Below are 20,864 nucleotides of genomic sequence, written 5' to 3' on the forward strand. Positions count from 1 at the left end.
TCACATTAGCAAGCAACTCGACAGTGTGTTCTAGAAGGCCTGGAATTCTGGTGTTTGTTCTTTATTTACTCTGAAGAACAGTGCCATGGCATTCTGCATTAAGACTGAGAACATCCATTACTGAGCTCTTGGCTATTTTGACCACTTATGGCAGCTCGTTCCAGCTGGGATTTTCAGCCCTTACCCAGTGAAGAGCAAAAGAATAGAACAGACTCCTAAGAGAACCTGAACGTGCATAACATCTCCTTGTGTTTGCCAGACTAGAAGTAACTCATGCTCAGGAAATGTTGTCCACTGAATCTTTTTAAATTTTAATATTTACATGATTTATGTTGGAATTGAAAACAATGATGAAAGAATATTTGATCTAAACTCTATGCTGTACTTATATGGTGACATGTGCATGCATACGTGTGTGTGTGTGTGTGTGTGTGTGTGTGTGTGTGTGTGTAACCACACCAGCATTCTCCATTGCTGTTGCTGCCCTTCCACAACTTTCCTTTGATTCCGTCTACCCCACTTCATGGCTGCACACAGTCTCCTCTCCTTTTGCTGTTGTGTGTTTGCTTGTTGCTTTCCTAGAACTCAGTTTCTCCCCACAAACATCCCTTTTCTTATTAGCCCCTTAATCTAGGCTGCACATTTGTTGTTTTGAGACAGGGTCTCCTGTAGCCCAGGAACTTTGAGGCATCATCCTCCCTTCCCCTCCAGGGTTCTGGGTTAGAGCTGTAACCAGCACCCTGAGCCCAGACTCTTCACTCCCAACCTCATCATATCCTGGACTATTGACATTCCACGTAACACTTGGGGAGCAAGGCATTCACCCAGGTAAGGGGAGTCACTAATTTTCCTAGCTTTGATCTAAGTTTATTATCTTCAGTACTGTGCTCAGGTTCTGAGGGAGTTTAAGAATTGTGTAGTCCAAGCCCTCTATGAATCATGGTATCCAACTTCAGCTGAGGATTCATCCTCTAATCTGTTAACCACAACTCATTATTGAGTAGTTCTTAAAGACTATATCCTGAGGCTGAGATAGGAGGCTCAGAAGTTTAAGGCTTGCCTAGGCTACTATAGTCAGAACCTATCTCAAAACAAACAAACAGTGAGGTATTCTCAAGTAGCTAGGATTTGAGTCCCAACTCTTGCTATTTAAAAACCCTCTGCAGGGCTGAAGATATAGCCGAGGAGTGGAGAGCTAGTGTAGAGTGTGTGAAGCCCTGGGTTCAATCCCTGGTCTTCCCAAAAGAAAACAAAGCTCTGTTACCAAGGGAACCCAGAGTTCTTGTTCTGTTTTTTTGCTTGTTTGTTTTTACAAAGTCTGCTTGAGATAGTCATTCCTCTCTCAGCCTTTGGCTTCATCTCTCTTTTCACTCTCAGCAGACAATCTTGCCTATTATTTCAAAACAAAGAAACAATAAAAACCCTTAACTACCTGTGTGTGTGTGTGTGTGTGTGTGTGTGTGTGTGTGTGTGTGTCGTGCACACGTGTGCTCGTCAGGAAGACAGAGAACTCAGGCAGATGTCTGAGTTCTAGGACAACCAGGGCTACACAGAGAAATCCTGTCATCAAAACAAAACAGAACACCCTCAGTTAGAACTTCATCATGTGTAGTCCCTAAGCCTGTGAATCAGCCTGTGCTTCTCCTTACTCCTGTTCCGTGGAAGAGCGGTCCTGCTCCTGGTGCCTGCTCACCCCTCCAGGTCCCCCTGAAGACTCCTGGCCTCTTTTCCTTCTGGGCCTTCTGCTCTCTATCCTTGTTTCTTTCCTTTTCCTTCCTGACGTCTTCCCACCCAGGTTTAAATATAACTTACTTCTTTCCTGTCTGAAAAAGCAAAGCTCTCCTGCAGCCTGTGTTCCTTCCCAGCCCTCACTGAATTGTACACTTGCTGCCTTGGGTTAACTCCCTGTCTACACAGGCTGCTCCTGCTCTTTACTGTCCCACCCACACTGGTCTCACTGCCACCTCTCCGTCAACCTCCTTCTTGCCACTGAGCCTGCTCTTGCCTGGGTGCTGATGACCAACAGACACTCAAGCCTTGGTCTTTTCTGTTTTTTTTTTTTTTTTTTTTTTTTTTTTTTTTTTTTTTTTGGCTTCCATAATTCTCTGCACTCCTGGTATTTCTCCTGCCTTTTTCTACATTTGTGATTGAGTTACCATCTATGATACATGTACACTGACTCAGTGTCTGAGAACTGGCCTGTTCTGGACTGGCAATATGTCTGGAATTATGAGATTCTAAATTTAACAAAGTATGATGGCTTATAAAATTAATTAGAAAATAATCATAATTGTATAGCAGTTAAGAGTTGTATGGTACAGAATGAATGAGTTTGAGCCAGGTATGGTGGCATGCACATATAATATTGCTTGTAATACTTGAGAGACCAAGGCAGGAAGATTACAAGTTCAAGGCCAGTTAGGGCTGTGTACTGAGGCCTCATCTCAATAAACAAATAAGAAAGAAATGAGAAAGAAGTTTAACTGGAATCATGGGATACCATTGTGTACCAGAGGGTCTAGGGATCAAGGGGTGGCGAGATGAGGCAGAACTAGATTTCTGTTTGCTGGTGAGAGTGTAATTTGGTCCAACCACTTTGGAAAAGTACTTGGCAGTGTGTTTTGGTAATAGACCTACCTTATAGCAAAGCAATTCTAGATAATACTAAAAATAAAAGGGATTATGTCTATTAAAGATACATATAAAATGTAGATAACAGCTTATTTTGTGATGCCAGGAATCAAGCCAGCTAGGTTCTACTCTGATCAGCATTGTTTCCCTCTGGCTTTTTCTCTATTTGTGTATCCTTCTGTATCTGCACACATTTATCTAACTTGTCCTTTTTATTAGTTGTGTAATATTCAGTCAGGGTGCTGTTTGCTTGCTAACCTCGTGTGAGTGAGAGGCTGAGATCTGCCTGGCCATGCTCTGCCCCCCTCTGGCCCTGAGACCCACACAGCACATCCATCAGCCATGCAGTACCCTCTCATTCTGTTCTAGTTCCGGCATCCTTTCTGGGAAAGCTCTTGCTCCTGCCCAAGTGGCCATCTCTTCTGTGCAAAGGCTTTCCTTACCCTTCACTGGCGTACTGGGGATAGAGGTGTGCCTTTCTCTGTTCTTCTGATGGCTTTAGAGGTCCATTGTTCAGGGAGAGAAGTGCTTTTAGTAACCTAATAATAACTGTGATTGTTTCTAAAATGATATTGTGGGTCCGAAGGTGTTGGATATATTACAAACTTAGTGATCCCATTCCCACAGTAAGTGGTGTTTCTAGTATTTTCAGTGGTAAGCTGAGGGAGTTGAGACATTTGTTTGACAACCAGGTAGAAGTTTCACTCTTGGTGCCACTCTTGGTGGCCAGCGTGCTAGTGTGCTTTCTGCTGCTGTGATAAACACTGTGGCCAAAAGCAACTTGGGGAAAAAGGGTTTGTTTGGCGTACGGTCCTGGTCACATTTCATTGTCTACAGAATTTAGAACATGGACTCAAGCAGAGGCAGGCCCATGGAGTTTGTCACCGGCCTGCCCTCCATGGCTTGCTCAACCTGCTTTCTGATACCACCTACCCAGGATGGCACTGCTCACAGAGGCCTGGGTTCTCCTGAAGCAATCATTAATCAAGAAAACACCCTATGGACACACCCATGGGGCAGTCTCAGGGACAAAATTCCTCAATTGAGGGCCACTCTTTCTAGACATATTTAGATTTGTGACAAGGTGACAAAAAAAAACCCTCCACAAACAAACCAATACACCAAGTGAGATGAAATATGCAAGGCATATAGAATATATAATTTGGAGATGTGAGTTGAAAACTGGGAATTCCAGCTTTCAGCTCCTAGCTTAGAACTAGACGGGAAGTTACATGTTAAAATGTATATAGATTTATGTCCTAAACTCTTGAAAATTGCCATCTTTTTGTATAGCTTTAAGATGAAAAATAAGAAGCTACAATTATAAATATACACTAATTACAGCTACATAAAAATACACTCATAAAAAAAAAAAGGCCAGGAGGAAACACCAAATTATACCAGTGATTATGTAGGCGGGGGTAGACCTGCAGCTGTCCCTGTCTTCAGTACTTCCACCTTTTCTACAGATACTGTTAGTGTTACTTTATGACTTTAAAACACGCTTACTTAGTTTATTTACCTATTTATTTGTGTGGGCCCTCTTGTGGCATGCTTGTGATCCCAGGACACTGTGTGTGTGTGTGGGGGGGGGGGGGGCATTCTCTCTTTCCACCATGTGAGCCTAGGAACTCTGATGCAGGTGGTAGCACCTCTGCCTGCTGAGCCATCTCACCAGTCCGGATATGTGACTTTTATTGGTTGTTTACCTGAGGCAAGTTTTGTTTATCCATTTGTTTTATTTTGAGATGGAGTTTCACTATGTAGCCCTGGGTCACCTCAGACTTGAAATCCTCTTGCATCAGACACTTTGGTGTTGGGGTTATAGGTATGCACCGTGGTACCTAGCTTGCCTAAGCTGTTAGGATTTTATTTTTATTTATGTGTATACCATGTGTATGAGAGTGCCAGAGGCCAGAAGAGGTCATTGGATCCCCTCAGCCAGTGACAGACAGTTGTGAGCCGCTCAGTGCAGATGCTTGGAACCAAACTCGGGTTTTCCAGAAGGGACTCAAGTGGCCTTGGCCATGAAGCCATCTCTCTAGCCACACTGGCTTTAAAATCTAGCTATGAACCAGCTGTTTTATCTGCTAGGAAGGTTTCAGATATCAGGTCCTCATACTTACATATTTCTGGGATCCTTTCTGGGACCCTAGTTAAGCACCAAGTGTTATCATGAGGTTCCCTTCCCTTGACCCCCAGGGTTCTGGGCCAACAGTGGTCTCACCCTACCCCCCCCCCCCGCCCTTGTACCTTTAAAGGCTTTACTGTTGTCCCGTGTGATCATCACAGTTGACACACACCATTGAGAAGGATCTGGAGGTGATTACTGCAGAGTCAGCCTTGTGCTGTTCTTAGATGTGGGTCATTTGACTCCTGTTGTTTGGGTTTGGACCTTGGAGAACCCTGCAGAGGCTCAGAGGAGACAGGAAAAGCTACGTATAACATCCTCTTACATTAACCCATATTGTTATGTCTACAGCCAACATACACAGTGCTTAAATACAGGAGCCCATACTACTTTTAACCAATTCAGCCAGTCTCAGCTTCCTTGGCTAAGAAGAAAACCAACACAGATCGGAAATTAAATTCACAGGAAAGCAGAGGGCTTGTGTGCTGGGGAAACCCACCACCGTCAGATTTCTACATCAGGCAGAGAGGGAGCTCCCAGCACTCTTGCCTCATCTGCAGCAAAGGGAGTTTTTTTGGATTTTAGGAATAGCAGTACATAGGATGAGCCAGCTCAGTGTACACAGTGAGGACTCTAATAGTCAAGGTACCATAAACAGCCAGCTCATCTACAGGATGGTAGGCTAGTATTCAAACCACTAATACTCTACGTTTTTCTAAAGTAACTTAGTTAGCATTTTAAAACTTAAAAACGTGTTTTCCTTAATAAAACAACTATGATAGGTAATAATCACTGTCTCTCAAGACAGTTGTAAGGATTAAATGCCGTAGTGACAGTAGATGTTAGACGAGTGCTTGGTACACATAACGCTGTGCATTATACTGTTGTCACTTAAGTGTATTGCTATACAAACACACCACTTCCCATCTTGGATGGACGGACTGACTTTGTTGTTTGTTTGTTTCTTTCTTTCTATATAACTCTTTTTTTAAGATTTATTTATTTTATATATGTGAGTACACTGTAGCTGTCTTCAGACACACAGGAAGAGGGCACAAGATCCCATTACAGATGGTTGTGAGCCACCATCTGGTTGCTGGGAATTGAACTCAGGACCTCTGGAAAAGTAATCAATGCTCTTAACCACTGAACCATTTCTCCAGCCCCCTGTATAACTCTTCAAAGATTTATTTATTATTTTGTGCATATGAGTGCTCTGTCTTCATATACGTCTGCATGCCAGAAAAGGACATCAGATCTAATTATAGATGGTTGTGAGCCTCTATGTGGTTGCTGGGAATTGAACTTGGGACTCTGGAAGAGCAGTCAGTGCTCTTAACTGCTGAGCCATCTTTCTAGCCCCTCCATCTTGGGTTTTCTCTTTATTTGCTGAGAATTCAGGGATTATGACAGGTTTTTTAGTGGCTGATCAGACAGATCCTGTGTAGGTTGAGTTGGTCAGAGCACTGCCAGGCCTCAGTTGTGCTGCCAGAGGACGCTCTCTGCTTTTTATAACTTCCTTTAGGGACGAGGAATAAATAATGTGGGTAATAAATTGTATCATTGGATTAGCCGGAAACAATTTTAAACTTTGGGAGGGTTAGTTTTCTGGTTGGGTATATAGCTCGTTTTGTTTGTTTGTTTGTTTGTTTGTTTGTTTTAAGTGCTTGCCTAGCAGGCACAAAGCCCTGGTTGGATCCTGAGTGCCAAGGAACCTGGGTGGGGTTGGGGGTAGAGGTGAGAGTATCCAAGGCTCAAAGCAAGAGCAGTCTCCGGTCCTGAGTGATTAGAGGTCAGCCTGGCTAAAGATGTGTGTCAACAAACAAAACCCCCTACACAACAAAAACAACCTCGGGAGATTTTTTTTTTTTTTAGAAAGTATCTTCTTGTTTCCTTAGGTATGTTTGGTTGAATGTTTTTTTAAAATGCTGGTATTGTGCTAAATTGAGATTTATAGGCTTGTTTATTGTATGAATCTTTTAGTCAGTGTAATTACTTTGTTTAGTCTAGGGAAGTAATTGGCTCAGCTTGTGTTATTAGCATACATAGGGCATCTCCCTTAGACGTTTGGTTTGAATTCATTTTAACTTTCTGTTTGTTGGTGTGTTAGGAGGGGTTGTCTTAGCAGGCCCTGCCGAGGTATCCCCCTGAGCAATCAAGCCATACAATAGAACTGTATAAAGAAGGTTTATTGGCAGGAAGGGAAGAGGTCTTGGGAAGAGGTAGAAACAGAGAAAGGGGGACAGAGAAGGACAGAAGAAGAAAGGAAAGGGGAAGGGGAGAGAGTAATTAGAGAGAGAGTGAGGGGGAGAGATGGAGAAAGGGGGGGCTCTAAAAACAGTCCTTATATGCAGGCTTGGCTGTTCTGAAACTTAGTTCTCCTTGCCTCTGCCTGCTGGGATTAAAGGTGTGTCCCTCCAAACCTGTGTAGTTTGCATTGCGTTTATAAATTCTCAGCAGTAGGGAGAAGTACCTTAGAAAATAACCCAATGACTTTCAGAGCCAGCAGAATATTTGATCGGAATGATAGCCATTCTGAGAGCTATCTATGATACCTTGACTGACTGTTAGAGTGATCACTGTGTAATGTAAGCTGTCCCATGCCATGTGTTGCCTTTTCTAAGATGATGTATCTCATTTTCCATGAATGAAAGTTTTTAATACCTTTTCGCACCACAAAGGCAATCTGTAACTAAAGAAATCCCTTCGCTCGTGAAGGAGAGCAGGAAAGCAGGAGTGGCCAGAATGTCTTCTCTGGCAATGATCCTTTTCTGACACACATTGGCCTCTGGGTTCCAGTGAATCTAATTTCTGAGTCTGTGTTGGGTTGTAGGGTCCAGCGCAACTTTAGAAATCAGAATTATCTTCCAAATGCTAATTGGCAGTTAAATGAAGAGCCAGTTCACATTCCTGGAGGCTTTGAAGGTGTTTTCCTTTGGTTTCTGTTTTACAAATGCTAGAAGTTGAGCCCAGGGGATCACACATGTGCTGCTGAGAACTCTGTATCTGGGCTTGGTTAGCTATGAAGCATGGCTGTGTTTTCTGGATTCTGTGATATCTATACTGAGAGGTATACCTTTCTAAATCCCATTGGTGGGCTGGAGAGATGGCTCATCAGTTAAGAGCACTGGCTGCTCATCCAGAGGACCCAGGTTCAATTCTCAGCACCCACATGAAGACTCACAACTGTCTAACTCCATCCCAGGGGAATCTAACTCTCTCTTCTGACATCTGCAGGCATTGCACACATGGTACACAGACGTGCATGAAGACATACACATAAAAGAAAAAAACAACAGGTGCTCTTTACCCACAGAGACATCTCATTGCCCCAAAACTTAACTTTATGTGTAGTGACAATTCTGGAACTTTGGTTTCTTTAAAAAATACAAATGTTATAAGAATGTGCTTTTGTTTTAATCCCAGGTGTGGACATGTGGGGCTACTTCAAACTGTCATCAACAGTTGACTGTGATTTGTCTTTGCTGTAGCAGAGGCATGGTTTTGTCAGCTCCAGATAGTTTTTGCAATTGTGTGACATGTGGAATTCTGGGAATTTTTCAGAGGATATATAAGTGCTAGGGCCCCAGGAGGTAGAGTTGGTGGTTGTTGGTCATTCAGGGGGTTGGTTGTGGTTTGTTAGTAGTCATGCTCAAAGGACAAACAAAAAGAAAGAAATTAGACTTAGGTACCCACCCCCACTCTCTTCCCTCTATCCTTCTTTCTCTTCTATACAGTGATAGGGGGTGAAACTGGGGAGAGGCGGGATAACAGGTGGGAAAGAAGAGCCCACAAAGTAGCAAAGACCAGCTACATTCATATGTGTGAGTGTGCACCAAGGCTGGGGGGCGCTTCAGAATGTATACCTTTCCTACTTCTTACTCTGCAGTCGGGTACAGTGACTGAGAAATTTAGATTGTGTATTATGAGCACTTACTAAGATTTTTTTTGAAGTTTCTTTGCTATTTTGGGAGTCATTTTCAGTTACTTTTAACTCTGATGGGAGTGGGACAAAAGGCCAAAATCCTGCATGTATCCTGTGTGTGCATCTTTGAGGATTGGTTATCTAAGTAGCCATCACCAAGATGGTAAACTTTGACGAGTAGAAGTAAGGTGACACTTGCTTTTGTTTGTTTGATTCTTTTCCTCCAATTATTTGGTTGTTTTTCATTTGCTACAAATCATTTTTTGCTAAGTTCAATGAGGAATTTTCTGTAACTGATTACTGTATATTTTATAAAAAATGGTGGCACAGGCCTATAATTGGGGAGGCAGAAGCAGGTAATCTTTGAGTTCAAGGCCAATCTGGTCTCCAGAGCAGGTGCTAGGTCAGCTGTAGCTACATAGTGAGACCCTGACTCAAAAAAAAAAAAAGCAACCCAGAGTCCTTAGAGGTTAAATAATAAATACTAATACTTCAACATAAATACACTTAATAGAAACTTTTTAAAGAAAAAACAGAAAGAAAAAAACAGGCTTAGTGGTTTGACGTACGGATGCTTCCAAAGCAGATTTTGTTTGCCTTTCTCTGAACCATGGCTCAGCATCCTCTCATGCCGCTGTAGGGGTGACACTGGGAGGTCCCGGTTCACTTCAGGTCTCCTCTGCAGCACTGTTTACCCTGACAGCTCATACTACCGCCCTTCCATCTCATTCCTTTTTTTTTTTTTTTTTTTTCTTTTTTTTCTCAACAAGGGTATCCTCAACAAGAAAGCCTTCAGTGGATAAAGGTTCCTGAGATCACAGAAAAGATATATAATTTGCTGTAAGAATAATTAAAATTTGGAGGGAGCCACTGTGTGATGACGTGTACAGCAGACACACAGGCTCGACTAACACTGGGAGGGGGTTAAATAAGGCTTCACAGAAGCACTTTGCACTTGCTGTTGAATATACATGTTCCATTATACAATTAAAGGGCTGTCGCTAGAGCTCAGGGGTAGAGTATTTGCTTAGCTTGTGCAAGACCCTAGATTCAGTCCCCACGATAGCCAATGCTGTAAAAAAGGTAGATTCTCACAAAGAATTTAATAGGCTCTGAAATTTATTGAGCAGTTACAATATCCCAGGCACTGCACAGTATTTATACCTTATATTTAAATTCACATTATAAATTTTGAAGTATCTTTGTCTTTTGTGGAAAGGGGTGCTACAACATCTCATGGCTGATCTCTTGCAAGATCTGCAAGGGAGGCAGATAGTCTCCAGTAGTATCCAAGTAGTATCCAGTGTTTGTTGTTAAACAATCAGATGCAGACTGCGGAAGGAGCTCCGTGGTAGATTGCTTATCTAGCACTGAGAAGAGAAATGAAATCAGTATTGTTAAGGTAGACCTGTGCATAGCGCCTATTGAATACTCAGAAAGTATCTCTACTGCCAGCATTGTGAGCGTCCTCTAGATAAGGAAGCAGAGTTTATTTAGATGGGTTCTGTAACTTAGTTACCCAGCTGAAAGCCAGATGTGGTGGGATTTGAACTCTGTGTGAGGCCCGAGCTGTAACTCTGTTCTAGCAGGAGCTGCAGACTACTTGGTATGACTAGAGCACGTGTAGGCGAGGAACATAAGTGGCAGAAGTTGAAAGGCTTAGTTGTGTTAAGGAATATGAACTTGATCTTAACCTGTGCCATATCAGGAAATATTTACACACATAATTTTATCATTTAAACAGAAACTATTTTGTATTTGCTTATTTTGTGTGTCTCTGTGTGTTTGTGCACACATACCTGTTCCCTCAGAGGTCAGAGGATAACTTGCAGGAGTAAGTTCTCAGTGAATTTTGGAGGTCAAATTTAGGTTGTCAGATTTGGTGGCAAAACCTTTTACCCAATGAACCATCTCACCAGTCCAGAAACTATCTGGGTGTGGGAATAAAGGCAAGCATCACCAGGCTCAGCTCCCAAAGCTTTTTATGGGCCAGCAAGATGGTCAGATGATAAGGTACTGCCAACACACACACACACACACACACACACACACACACACACACACACACAGAGTGGGGAGGACCAGAGAGAGAAGGAAAGGAGAGAAGAAAGTCCAAATAAAGAAATGATAGTCTTAAAAACTAATTAAGGAGGGGATGCGGTGTGGCTAATCTTCTAGGGGATCCAGGTTGATTCCTAGCACCCACTTGGTGGCTCACAACCACCTATAATTCCAATTGCAGGGAATCTGATGCTCCCTTCTGACCTTTGTCAGCAGCGGGCATGTTGTGCCCAGACATACATTCAGACAAAACACGCATACACATTAAAAAATGAATTAAAGGAAAATATTGTCAATTCAGAATTGTATATCCAGCAAAATTATTTTCCCAAAATGAAGGGTGAAAGTAAGTTGTTTTAAACAAATGAAAGTGGAGAAAATTTGTTACCAGAAGGTCTGAACCACAGGCATCGCTAAGGGGTGCAGGAATCCACAGGTCTGAACTGCAGGCACTGCTAAGGGGATGTAGGAATTCCATGATTAATTAAATTTACAGCTGAGAAAGCTGAAGCTTAGACAACAGAGCTGTTGTCCTGGTGACTGCAGGGTAGGTGGTGCCAGAGCTCTGCCTCTTCAGGTTCCTACTTGTGTTGTTAGAACAGTGGAGGCAAGCAGAGTTAGCACATGAAGATTTGAACCCAGTGTCACCAGCCTCAGAGTCCTTCATCTGGGGAGTCATTCATCTCCAGTATAGTGAAAAAATATGGCAGGGAGAGATTCAGATACACCTTGTGACCAGGGTGGTGTCTATACCTGTTAAAGTACCATACACAGGAGACACAGAGTAAATGTTACCTTGTCACCATGCTGCTTGTAAAGTAATTAGTGGAGGGCTGCTCTCTCTCTCTCTCTCTCTCTCTCTCTCTCTTTCAGGTAGACATTTTTTCCCAGAGACTTTTTTTTTTTAATTTCTAATCTTGTTTCTGAAATGCCGTCCTCAGGATGCCAACAACAATTCTTTTTCCATTTGGCTACATTCCTTCTAGTAGCTAAGTAGCTGGCAGCTATTTTCTTCAGATAAACAATTACTTTGGCTCTAAACATAAAACAAGTGTTATTAAAATAGCCATCTCTACCAAATTCCCCACTTTTCCCACGAACCAAGAAAAACCAAGAGTGTAGGCAACTCGTAGACTGTGTGAAGGATGCGTGTGCTCCAGCTGGAATTGGAGCTCTGTGCTAGAACTTTTGCCTGAGGCCATTGGTCCAACTCCAGCTGTGCAGAGTAAGAATCATCCACGAGTCCTTATTCCTTGGAAGATACTAAGGTTCTGCAGAAAATTGAGTACAAAGAGTGACTGTTGTTTAGAATAGTTAATGCACATTGTCTAGAACAATCACTTCTTCCTGAGGGTCTGAATTCTTACAAATGTGAAGCCATCTTAAATTCACATTTTTCTTTGCTCTCCAAGCAGTGAGGCTGTATGAAAACTGAGGTTCTGGAGGTTTTACCAAAAGTCATCAGGTGGTCTCCAGGGCAGTCAGGTGATCTCCAAGGCAGTCAGGTGATCTCCAGGGCAGTCAGGTGGCTTCCAAGGCAGTCAGGTGATCTCCAGGGCAGTCAGGTGGCCTCCAAGGCAGTCAGGTGATCTCCAGGGCAGTCAGGTGGCCTCCAAGGCAGTCAGGTGATCTCCAGGGCAGTCAGGTGGCCTCCAAGGCAGTCAGGTGATCTCCAGGGCAGTCAGGTGGCCTCCAGGGTAGTCAGGGGATTACCTTAAAAGGTAGTCAAATGGGCTCTAGAGTGCCATTCACTGATTACAGCAACGTGTCTGTTAGCTCTGTTGAATAATTTTTGCTTTATTTTTATTGGTTAAAAAGAATAGTTGCTGTTATTCTGGGGGCTGAACTTTTAACAGAGGGGAAACCATTTCCTTTAAATTTGACACCAGAGGTGTTTTCCCTTAAGCAGTTAGATGCAGGAAATTTAGTCTTCTTGTTCAATATGGCAGAGTGAAAAATGGTGAAATTGCTTTTGTTTTTAATACTGACTGTTGAATAAAGGAAGGATCTTGGGGTTTTAACTTGAGCAGTTTATTCACTTCTCTGAGCTTAATATCTGACAACCTGTGTGCAATGAGTACAAAAATAAGTTAAGTCACCCTGTTTAATAATGAAACTATTGCACATATAATAATGACGTTTGTGTGAGAGAGGTGTGTGTGTGTGCATGAGAGAGAGATGTGTGCGTGCATGAGAGAAGTGTGTGAGAAAGGTGTATGTGTGTGTGTGAGAGAGGGAAAGGGTGAGAGGTGTGTGTGTGTGTGCATGAGAGAGAGATATGTGAGCGTGTGTGAGAGAGGTGTGTGAGAAAGGTGTATGTGTGTGTGAGAGAGAGGTAGGTGTGTGTGCACTCATTCATTGTGATACATGCCTATAGTCTCAACTACCCAGCCAACTGAGACCAGATTACTGAGTGAAGGAATTTGGAGCCTGCCTAAATGTGACTCCCGTCTCAAAAAAAGTTAGTTTTTCTCATTCATATTGAAAGCATATTAAAAGTAAAAATGCATAGAAATTTCAGAGAATACTACCTCTCTTTTTCCTATGATTAAGTATACTTACTTTTAAACTATCAACCAGTTTCGGCAAATGTGTTCATTTATGTAAACACCCCCTCCCCCAACATGTATATTTTTGTCTCACAGTCTTCTGTGGTAAGTTGCCTGTGGCAACCACACTGACCTGCTTTCTCCCTGTGAATATCATTTTTGGCTGTTATGAACTCTGATTTAATTAGAATCATGCAGTATATATGCTTTTGTTTCTGCATAATTTTTAAAGATATATTGAGCTTAATAGTTTATTGTCAACTTGACACAAGCCAGTCACTTGGGAAGAGAGCACCTTAATTAAGGGATTGCCTCCATCAGATTGGCCTGTAGTCAAGTCTGTGGAGGCATTTTCTTGACAGATGATTGATATGGGAGGCTCAGCCCACTGTGGGCAGTGCCATCCCTTGCCAGGTTGTCCTGGGTTGGATAAGAAGCAGGCTGAGCAAACCCTACCAGCAAGCCCGTCAGGAGCCTTCTTCCGCTGTCTCTGCTTCAGTTCTTTCCCGGAGTTCCTGTCCTGCCTTCTCTTCCTGATGGACTGTGAGCTGAAATTTGAAATAAACCCTTTCCCCCTCAGGTTGTTTTTGGTCATGTGTTTATCACAGCAGTAGAAAGCAGACTGGGGCATATGTGCAGGTTGTCATGCAGACTGTAACTTTGTTTCTTTTATTGCTGGATGCCTGCTTTAGTATATTACAGTTTGTTGAAGTATTCTAGTTTGAGGTTAGGAATGGAGTTGCTCTGAGTCTCCATGTAAAAGTATTTGTGAGCACATGTGTCCCTTTCACCTAAAGTTGGCTAGTAGAGTTGCTTGTGCATGTGGTGTAAGAAACTCTGGTGTTTTCTGAAGTGCTTGTTTAGCGTTCTGTCACCATCGTCTGAGAGTTCCAAGTGCTCCAGTGCTTAGCCCGATGATGGGTTATGTAATGGTGATGAGTGATGGTGTGAATCCTTTCATGTGCTTAGTGTGCAGATGGACTGCTCATAGTCCTTTGTAAAGTCTCATCTTACCCACGTGTTAGTGCAGTTTGGACTCAGGATTCAAGTTCTAGGGTGAGTGTGGGTGTGTGTGCATATGTGGGAGTGACAATGGGTATGAGTGTGTGTGTGTGTATGTATGAGATTGTGTTTCTCTGTGTGAGTGTGTGTGCTTGCAAGTGTTTGTGTCTCTGTGAATATACATCTTTAGGTGAGCTAAGGGTTTTAATTTTTTCATAAAGTCTAATTTAAAGGCTTTTTTTCCCTTACAGTTCATGCCTTAAAAAAACAAAAACCAAGCAAAACAAAAAACTGTGCTGGGCAATGGTGGTATACAACTTTAACCCCAGAGCTTGGGAGGCAGAAGTAGAGGCAGGTGGATCTTTGTGAGTTCTAGGACAGCCTGTTCTACAAAAGGAGTTCCAGGACAGCCAGATCTACAGAGAGAAACCCCGTCTTAAAAAAACAAAACAACAACAACAAACATGTAGGAATTTTTTTTTCCAGCTTTTAGGAGCAGTAATAGATCCACTGTAATAAAGTACTTTGAGTTTAAAAAAAAAAAAAAAAAGGAGTAGGGGGTTCTTTGTCAAAGTTCTTTTTTCCTGTTCCTTTTCCCCTAGAATTTATAGATTGTGATGTACATCACGTTAGTTTCTGAAATGCTATGGGTCACAGTGTTTTTCTTGTGTAGACACCTCTTTGAGTAATGGTTCAAGGTTTTCTTTCCCTGCTTTGTGAAAATCTATGCAGACTCTGTGACGTGTACTGGTCCATGTGTCTCCTGTTACTAGTGTGTATTGTCAGGATTACTGTAGCTTTTTCAACTTTTTAAAATTATATTTGTATGGGCATTTTGCCAGTGTGTATATCTGTGCACCATGTGAGTGTCCGGTACCTACAGAGGCCAGAAGGGCATTGAATCCCCTGAAACTGGAGTTGCAGATGGTTGTGAGCAGCCATGTAGGTGCTCGGAATGGAACCCGGGTCCTCTGGTCATCTTTCTAGTCCGTTACTTCTAGTAGCGTTGTAATGATGTCTCATAGTCAGGGAGCTTTGGTCCCCTGAGCCTATGTCCTTCTGTTTCTGCCCGGTCATTTAGGCTAGCTATTTACATTTCTGTTTAAAGTTGAAAATCAACTTGTCAATTCTGCAACAAGTCTGCTAGGGAGTCGATTTTGAGAGAATTTAATGTCTTAACAAAATTGAATCTTCCAGGAAAATTCATGAGTGTATAATACTAATTTTTACTTTTTCTTGGCATTATCTTGTCATTTTCATTCTTGTTTTTATTCTCTGTCTCTTTTGTTCTCTTCTTTCCTTGTAGCCGTCCTCTCCTCTGCATCTGGTCCCATTCCCTTCCCTGATGTATCCCAGGCTAGTCTCAAGCACAGATCCTCTTGTTTCACCTTCTGAGTGCTGGTGTTACAGGCATGGGCCACCACTACTAGGCGATTCTTTAAATGTAGCCATGAGCTAGCTGTTAGCATCCAAGAAGGAGCTAGGTGCTAGTCCCCGTGACTCTTCCCTCCCTTGTCAAGCGTTCTGAGTGCCTTGCTGGATTTACGTGTTTCTGCCTTTAATACTAACGCAGTGTGTGGTGTGTGGTGTGTGGTGTGTGGTGTGTGGTGTGTGGTGTGTGCATGTGCATGCCTTAGGGCTGGCCATCGCCCTCTGTTGCTTTCAGTTTTATTTTTTTGTCTTTTTGATACAGGGTTTCTCTGTAGCCCGGCTGTCCTGGAACTCACTCTGTAGACCAGGCTGGCCTCAAACTCAGATATCTACTCACTTCTGACTCAACGAGTGCTGGGATTAAAGGCTTAGTTTTATTTTTAAAATTATTTTTATTTTGCATGTGTATGGGTGTTTGCCTTACATACATGTTTATATAGTGCCTGTGTGCTTGATATGCCTGAAGGCCAGAAGAGGGCGTCAGATCCCCTGGAACTGGAGTTACAGATGGCTGTGAACCACCTTATGGGTACTGGGAATCAAACCTAGATCCCCTGGAAGGACAGCCAGTGTTTTAACCACTGAGCCTTTTCTCTAGTCCCTCAATCTTATTTTCTGACCCTGTCACTGACCCTGGATCTCACTGCGGTACCTAGGCTAACCAGCCAGCCAGCCATCTTCAGGGCTCTTCCTGGTTTTGCCTGCCAGTGCCAGGATTATATATGGACTGCCATGCCTAGCTTTCATTTTTAAATTATGAGTGCCAGGGATTGAACTCCTGTCCTCATGCTTGTGTAGCAAGTATTTCGCTGACTGAGGCCTCAGGCCTTTGTTTTCTTCTATTTTCAGTTGTCATCTTTTCCCTTTAAATAATTAATATATTTGTAATAGTTGACTTCAAGTCTTTGCTAACTCTGTCATTCATGTCTATCACTTTTTTTTTAAATATGCTTTAGCAATGGATATAATCAAAAGTAATGCTACCATCATGACTCAACTTGCCATTTTGAAAACGTTTATTTTACTTTAAGTTATTCCTGTGTATATAGGTAGTGTATGTTCATGCAGGTGCACAAGGAGGCAGAGACGTTGGATCCCCCAGAGCTGAAGAACCAGGTGCTTCTGAATTGCCATGTGGTTGCTGGGAACTGAGCTTGACCACTGACCTAGTGAAAATTGAACATCTCCTGGGCCTGCATGAACTTGTAAAGTCAGTTTACAGTTCCCTCCTGGTTGTTTGCATATTGCCCACCCACATAATATCTCCTCCGCATTAGCAACTCAATGCTTAGCCTGGGCTTCAGAGGGTCTGGTGCTAATTGCTGGAGCTTTCCCCTGCCCCCACTCTTTCTGGTGACTTGGCCTGGAAAGTTCTGTTTGCTTTAATCTTTTCAGACTCCAGTGTCTTTATCTTCAACTTAGCGAGGTTACCACTCCCTGTGGGGTCTCCTCAGCTCAATGCCTCTTTATGGAATGTCCCCAGGGAGAAAGTGAGGCCATTTTCCTCAATTTCCTGTTGTGTAATATCTGAAATTGTTGGTCTTCTGTATAGTTTTGTAGCTGCACAAGCAAGACAATTCTTATCCTTCATGGCTACAGGTGAGTTTCCCTCATCCTTTCATTAGTTTCTGTTTAATTGAGGTAAAATGTATATATCATAAAATTAACCATTTTGCCCCTTTATCACCGAATGAGTCAGCTTTTACGGTGGGCTAAATTGGAGCTTGAGAGATGGCTCTAGGGGAAAATGCTTGCTTTGCAAGCATGAGAAACTAAGTTCTGGTCCCAGGACCCATGTAAATGCTAGGTGGGTGTGGTGTCCAGCCTGTAATTCCAGTACTTTGAAGGTGGAGACTAGAATCCCTGGAGCAGTCGAGCAAGCAAGCAAGCTAGACTAGCTGAGTGGGTGAACTCCAAGGTCAAGTGAGAACAGAAACCCTGCCTCAGTAAGTGTGTGAATAGAGAGCAGTTGAAGAAGACTCCAGGTGTCAAGCACAGGCTTCTACTCCACAGGAATGGAAAAAATAAGGAAAGAAGAAAGTGTTCTGAGTGATTATGGCTGATTTGTCCATTATGTAGTTGTTGTAAAGGATTTGAAGGCACTTGCCCTCTATGAGACTTGATTTAGTAAACTGAGCATCCATATTCTCTTGTCCAAAAAGAAATGAAATTACCTGACTAGGTTTAGATAGGTTTTCTTTAATATGGTGAACATAAATGCTATTTTAAGCTGATAACTGCATTTGATGCAAGTAAATACACTCCAGAACAACAGAAAATAAAAAAGTAAAGAAGCCTGGTTTAAAATCCCCTCCTAACATTCTGTTTCACACTTTGAGAGTGCTTGATTTACATATTATTTCTGCTCTCCTAAGGAACTGCTGACTCCTGCAGTGTCACCTGTGGGCCACCTGTTGTGACCATTTTGCTCTTTACTCTCCTGAGTCCTGCCTCTGACTTCTGTGCTCTTCAATAGCTATAGAAGCTATTGTGGTTGGTGCTTGTGGTTTTAAGAGAAGATGCAACATTCAAACTGTCTGACATTCTCAGTGCATGTGCTTCTATAAGCAAGCTTGAAAAAGCAATCTGAGGAAAATGTGAACAAGTTGGCTACACTTACAGAGTTTCTAAAAAGATGAGGGTTGGAAGAGACCTTGAAAACTGACCATCATTTATGGGGTAGAAGATCTCTTCGTAGTAGAGGTCAAGACAAGAGGCTGTGGGGTTGGGAATGGGGTTTGAAGGTTCTTGAAGGCTAGGAGAGACATGGGGAGGAAATACTAAGAAGATGGAGCAGAATATGAGATATCTGTGGTGGTTTCTGTTTGACAAGTTATTTTTAATAGGGCCATATAAAAATAGCCTGTATGTAAGCATAAACAAGCTATATTATAAAAGGAATAAACTAATTTGGAAACAAGGTAGCTTGCACCTGTAGTTCAAGTATAGGCCAGCGTGAGCTACAGTAGGAGACACTGTCTCAAAAAGAGCAATGTACAACCTTCAATTTTGCAAAAAGAAGTATTAGAACTGTGAAATTAGCTATCAGTGCAGTCATAAATGTAGTTAAAGGGCACCAAAACTGTGTTTTATGTTGAGACTATAGGATGTCTTTCTGTAGGATGTCTGTCTTTCTGTAGCTCAGAGTTTGGCCTCAAATTCACAATCGTCTGCCTCAACCTGAGTGCTGGGATTATCACTGTTCTTGGCTTTCAGCTTTCTTCTGAAGTACTTTATTCACTTTTTGAAAGCATACAACAAAAACAAGATCTCTCTTCTGTTATTAGATCTCTCTTGGTCACCATCAGTGTGCCTAATTTGTATTTGGTAGAATTCTACAGATTTAGCCATTTGTTGTTGGTCAAATTATCAGGTGTAAAGGACTTTTGTAGCTCTGAAGGTTTCCACTTTCTTCCCGTCAGTTTTACCCATGTTGACCAGGGGAAAGGTAGGGAAGGGTTAATAACAGAATGTAACAGTCTAGAAGCCTTTCTGAAGCCAGATCCATTCTGTCTACAATGAAGAAAATCCAAGTGTCAAAGACACTCCCAAGTATCAGAAGCAAGAAAAGGGTGTTTGGAGTCCTGACCTACAGGAGCTGAAAGCACTGTCATGCACTGTCATGCACTGTCATGCTTTGGTGTTACTATTTTATCAGGAGCTCCTGCTGGGTGCAGTGGCTCATGCCTGTATCCAGTGTTCTAGAGGCTGGACACGGAGATTGCGACTAGTTTGAGGCCAGTCTGGGCTCCAGAGTGAAACTTGGCAAGTGCGCATGTACACACACACACACACACACACACACACACACACACACGCACACAGACACATACACAAATTCTGTGAGGTTTTTGCTATAAAATCTTTCACCCACATGAGCTTAATTTCTTAATTTAAAAAAAGATTCTTTTTCCTTAGACCAGAGTTTCTTTTCTGGCAAAGCTAATTTTCCTACAAACTAGTGAGAATGCTCACAAAGACAAACATCACATGACTTCCTTAGTGTGGAAGCTAGAGGGGAAAAGGAGGGCACGAAAGTAAAATAGGGGAGCTGGCGGGGTGCGAGTAAGAAAGAGTAGAGGGGTGTGATCAAGTACTTTATAAGCGTGTATGAAAATGTCATAAGAAACTTCATTGTACAATGAACATACAGGAGGAAAAATGATTTTAAAAACTTGTGGACGTGGCTTAAGTGAAAGTCATGGAAATCCTGAAGAACAGCTTCTCTAGCAAGAGTACATTGTGTGTGTGTGTGTGTGTGTGAGTGTGTGTGTGAGAGAGTGTGTGTGTGAGAGTGTGTGTTTGTGTGTGAAAGTGTGTGAGAGTGTGAGTGAAAGTGTGTGTGTGTGAGAGAAAGAGTGTGAGAGAGGGTGTGTGAGAGTGTGTGTGAGAAAGTGTGTATGTGTGTGTGAGAGAGATTGTATGTGTGTGAGAGAGTGTGTATGTGTGTGTGAGAGAGTGTGTGAGAGAGATTGTATGTGTGTGAGAGAGTGTGTATGTGTGTGTGAGAGAGTGTGTGTGTGAAAGAGATTGTATGTGTGTGACAGTGTGTGTGTGAGTGTGAAAGAGAGTATGTGTGAGAGAAATTGTGTGTGAGAGAGATTGTATGTATGTATGTGTGTGAGAGTGTGTGTGTGAGACTGTGTGTGTGAGAGAGTGTATGTGTGTGAGAGAGTGTATATGTGTGTGTGTATGAGAGAGAGAGAGAGAGAGAGAGAGAGAGAGAGAGAGAGAGAGAGAGAAAGCACGCACATGTCTGTCTGTCTGTCTGTCTGTCTGTCTGTATTGGTCCAGTTTTGATCAGCTGTACTGACAGAGCTAGGCTAAGATAGTTTCCTGCTTGTTAATCAGGGCTAGGCAGATGAAGCAGGAGGAAGGATGGCCCTGTCTCAGGAAGTTTTGATTAGGTTGTTATTTATACCCAGTATGCAGCAGAGCAGGAGAGCAGTCTCTGCTTACTGACAGGAAGAATTTCAGACCGCCAGTCTTCACATTTGAGGAAGCGGTTTATGGAGCTGACTGATTGAAGCTCTGCGGAAGGAAGGATGAGAAAAGTGACTGCAGATCTGAGTCAAAGGTGGCAGAGATGTGGGAAAGCAGCCAGGACTGGATAATGGACTATGCCTTTGGAGAG

At 42.6% G+C, this 20,864-nt stretch overlaps 1 protein-coding gene across 1 annotated transcript in view; it reads left to right on the plus strand.

The window, feature by feature from the left end:
* The window catches only part of Dennd2c (DENN domain containing 2C), a 69,211-nt gene that overhangs the window by 6,470 nt on the left and 41,877 nt on the right, over positions 1 to 20,864 (plus strand). The window lies entirely within an intron of this gene.

The sequence above is a fragment of the Arvicanthis niloticus genome, chromosome 4 (assembly GCF_011762505.2).
Source record: "Arvicanthis niloticus isolate mArvNil1 chromosome 4, mArvNil1.pat.X, whole genome shotgun sequence".
Lineage (NCBI taxonomy): Eukaryota > Metazoa > Chordata > Mammalia > Rodentia > Muridae > Arvicanthis > Arvicanthis niloticus.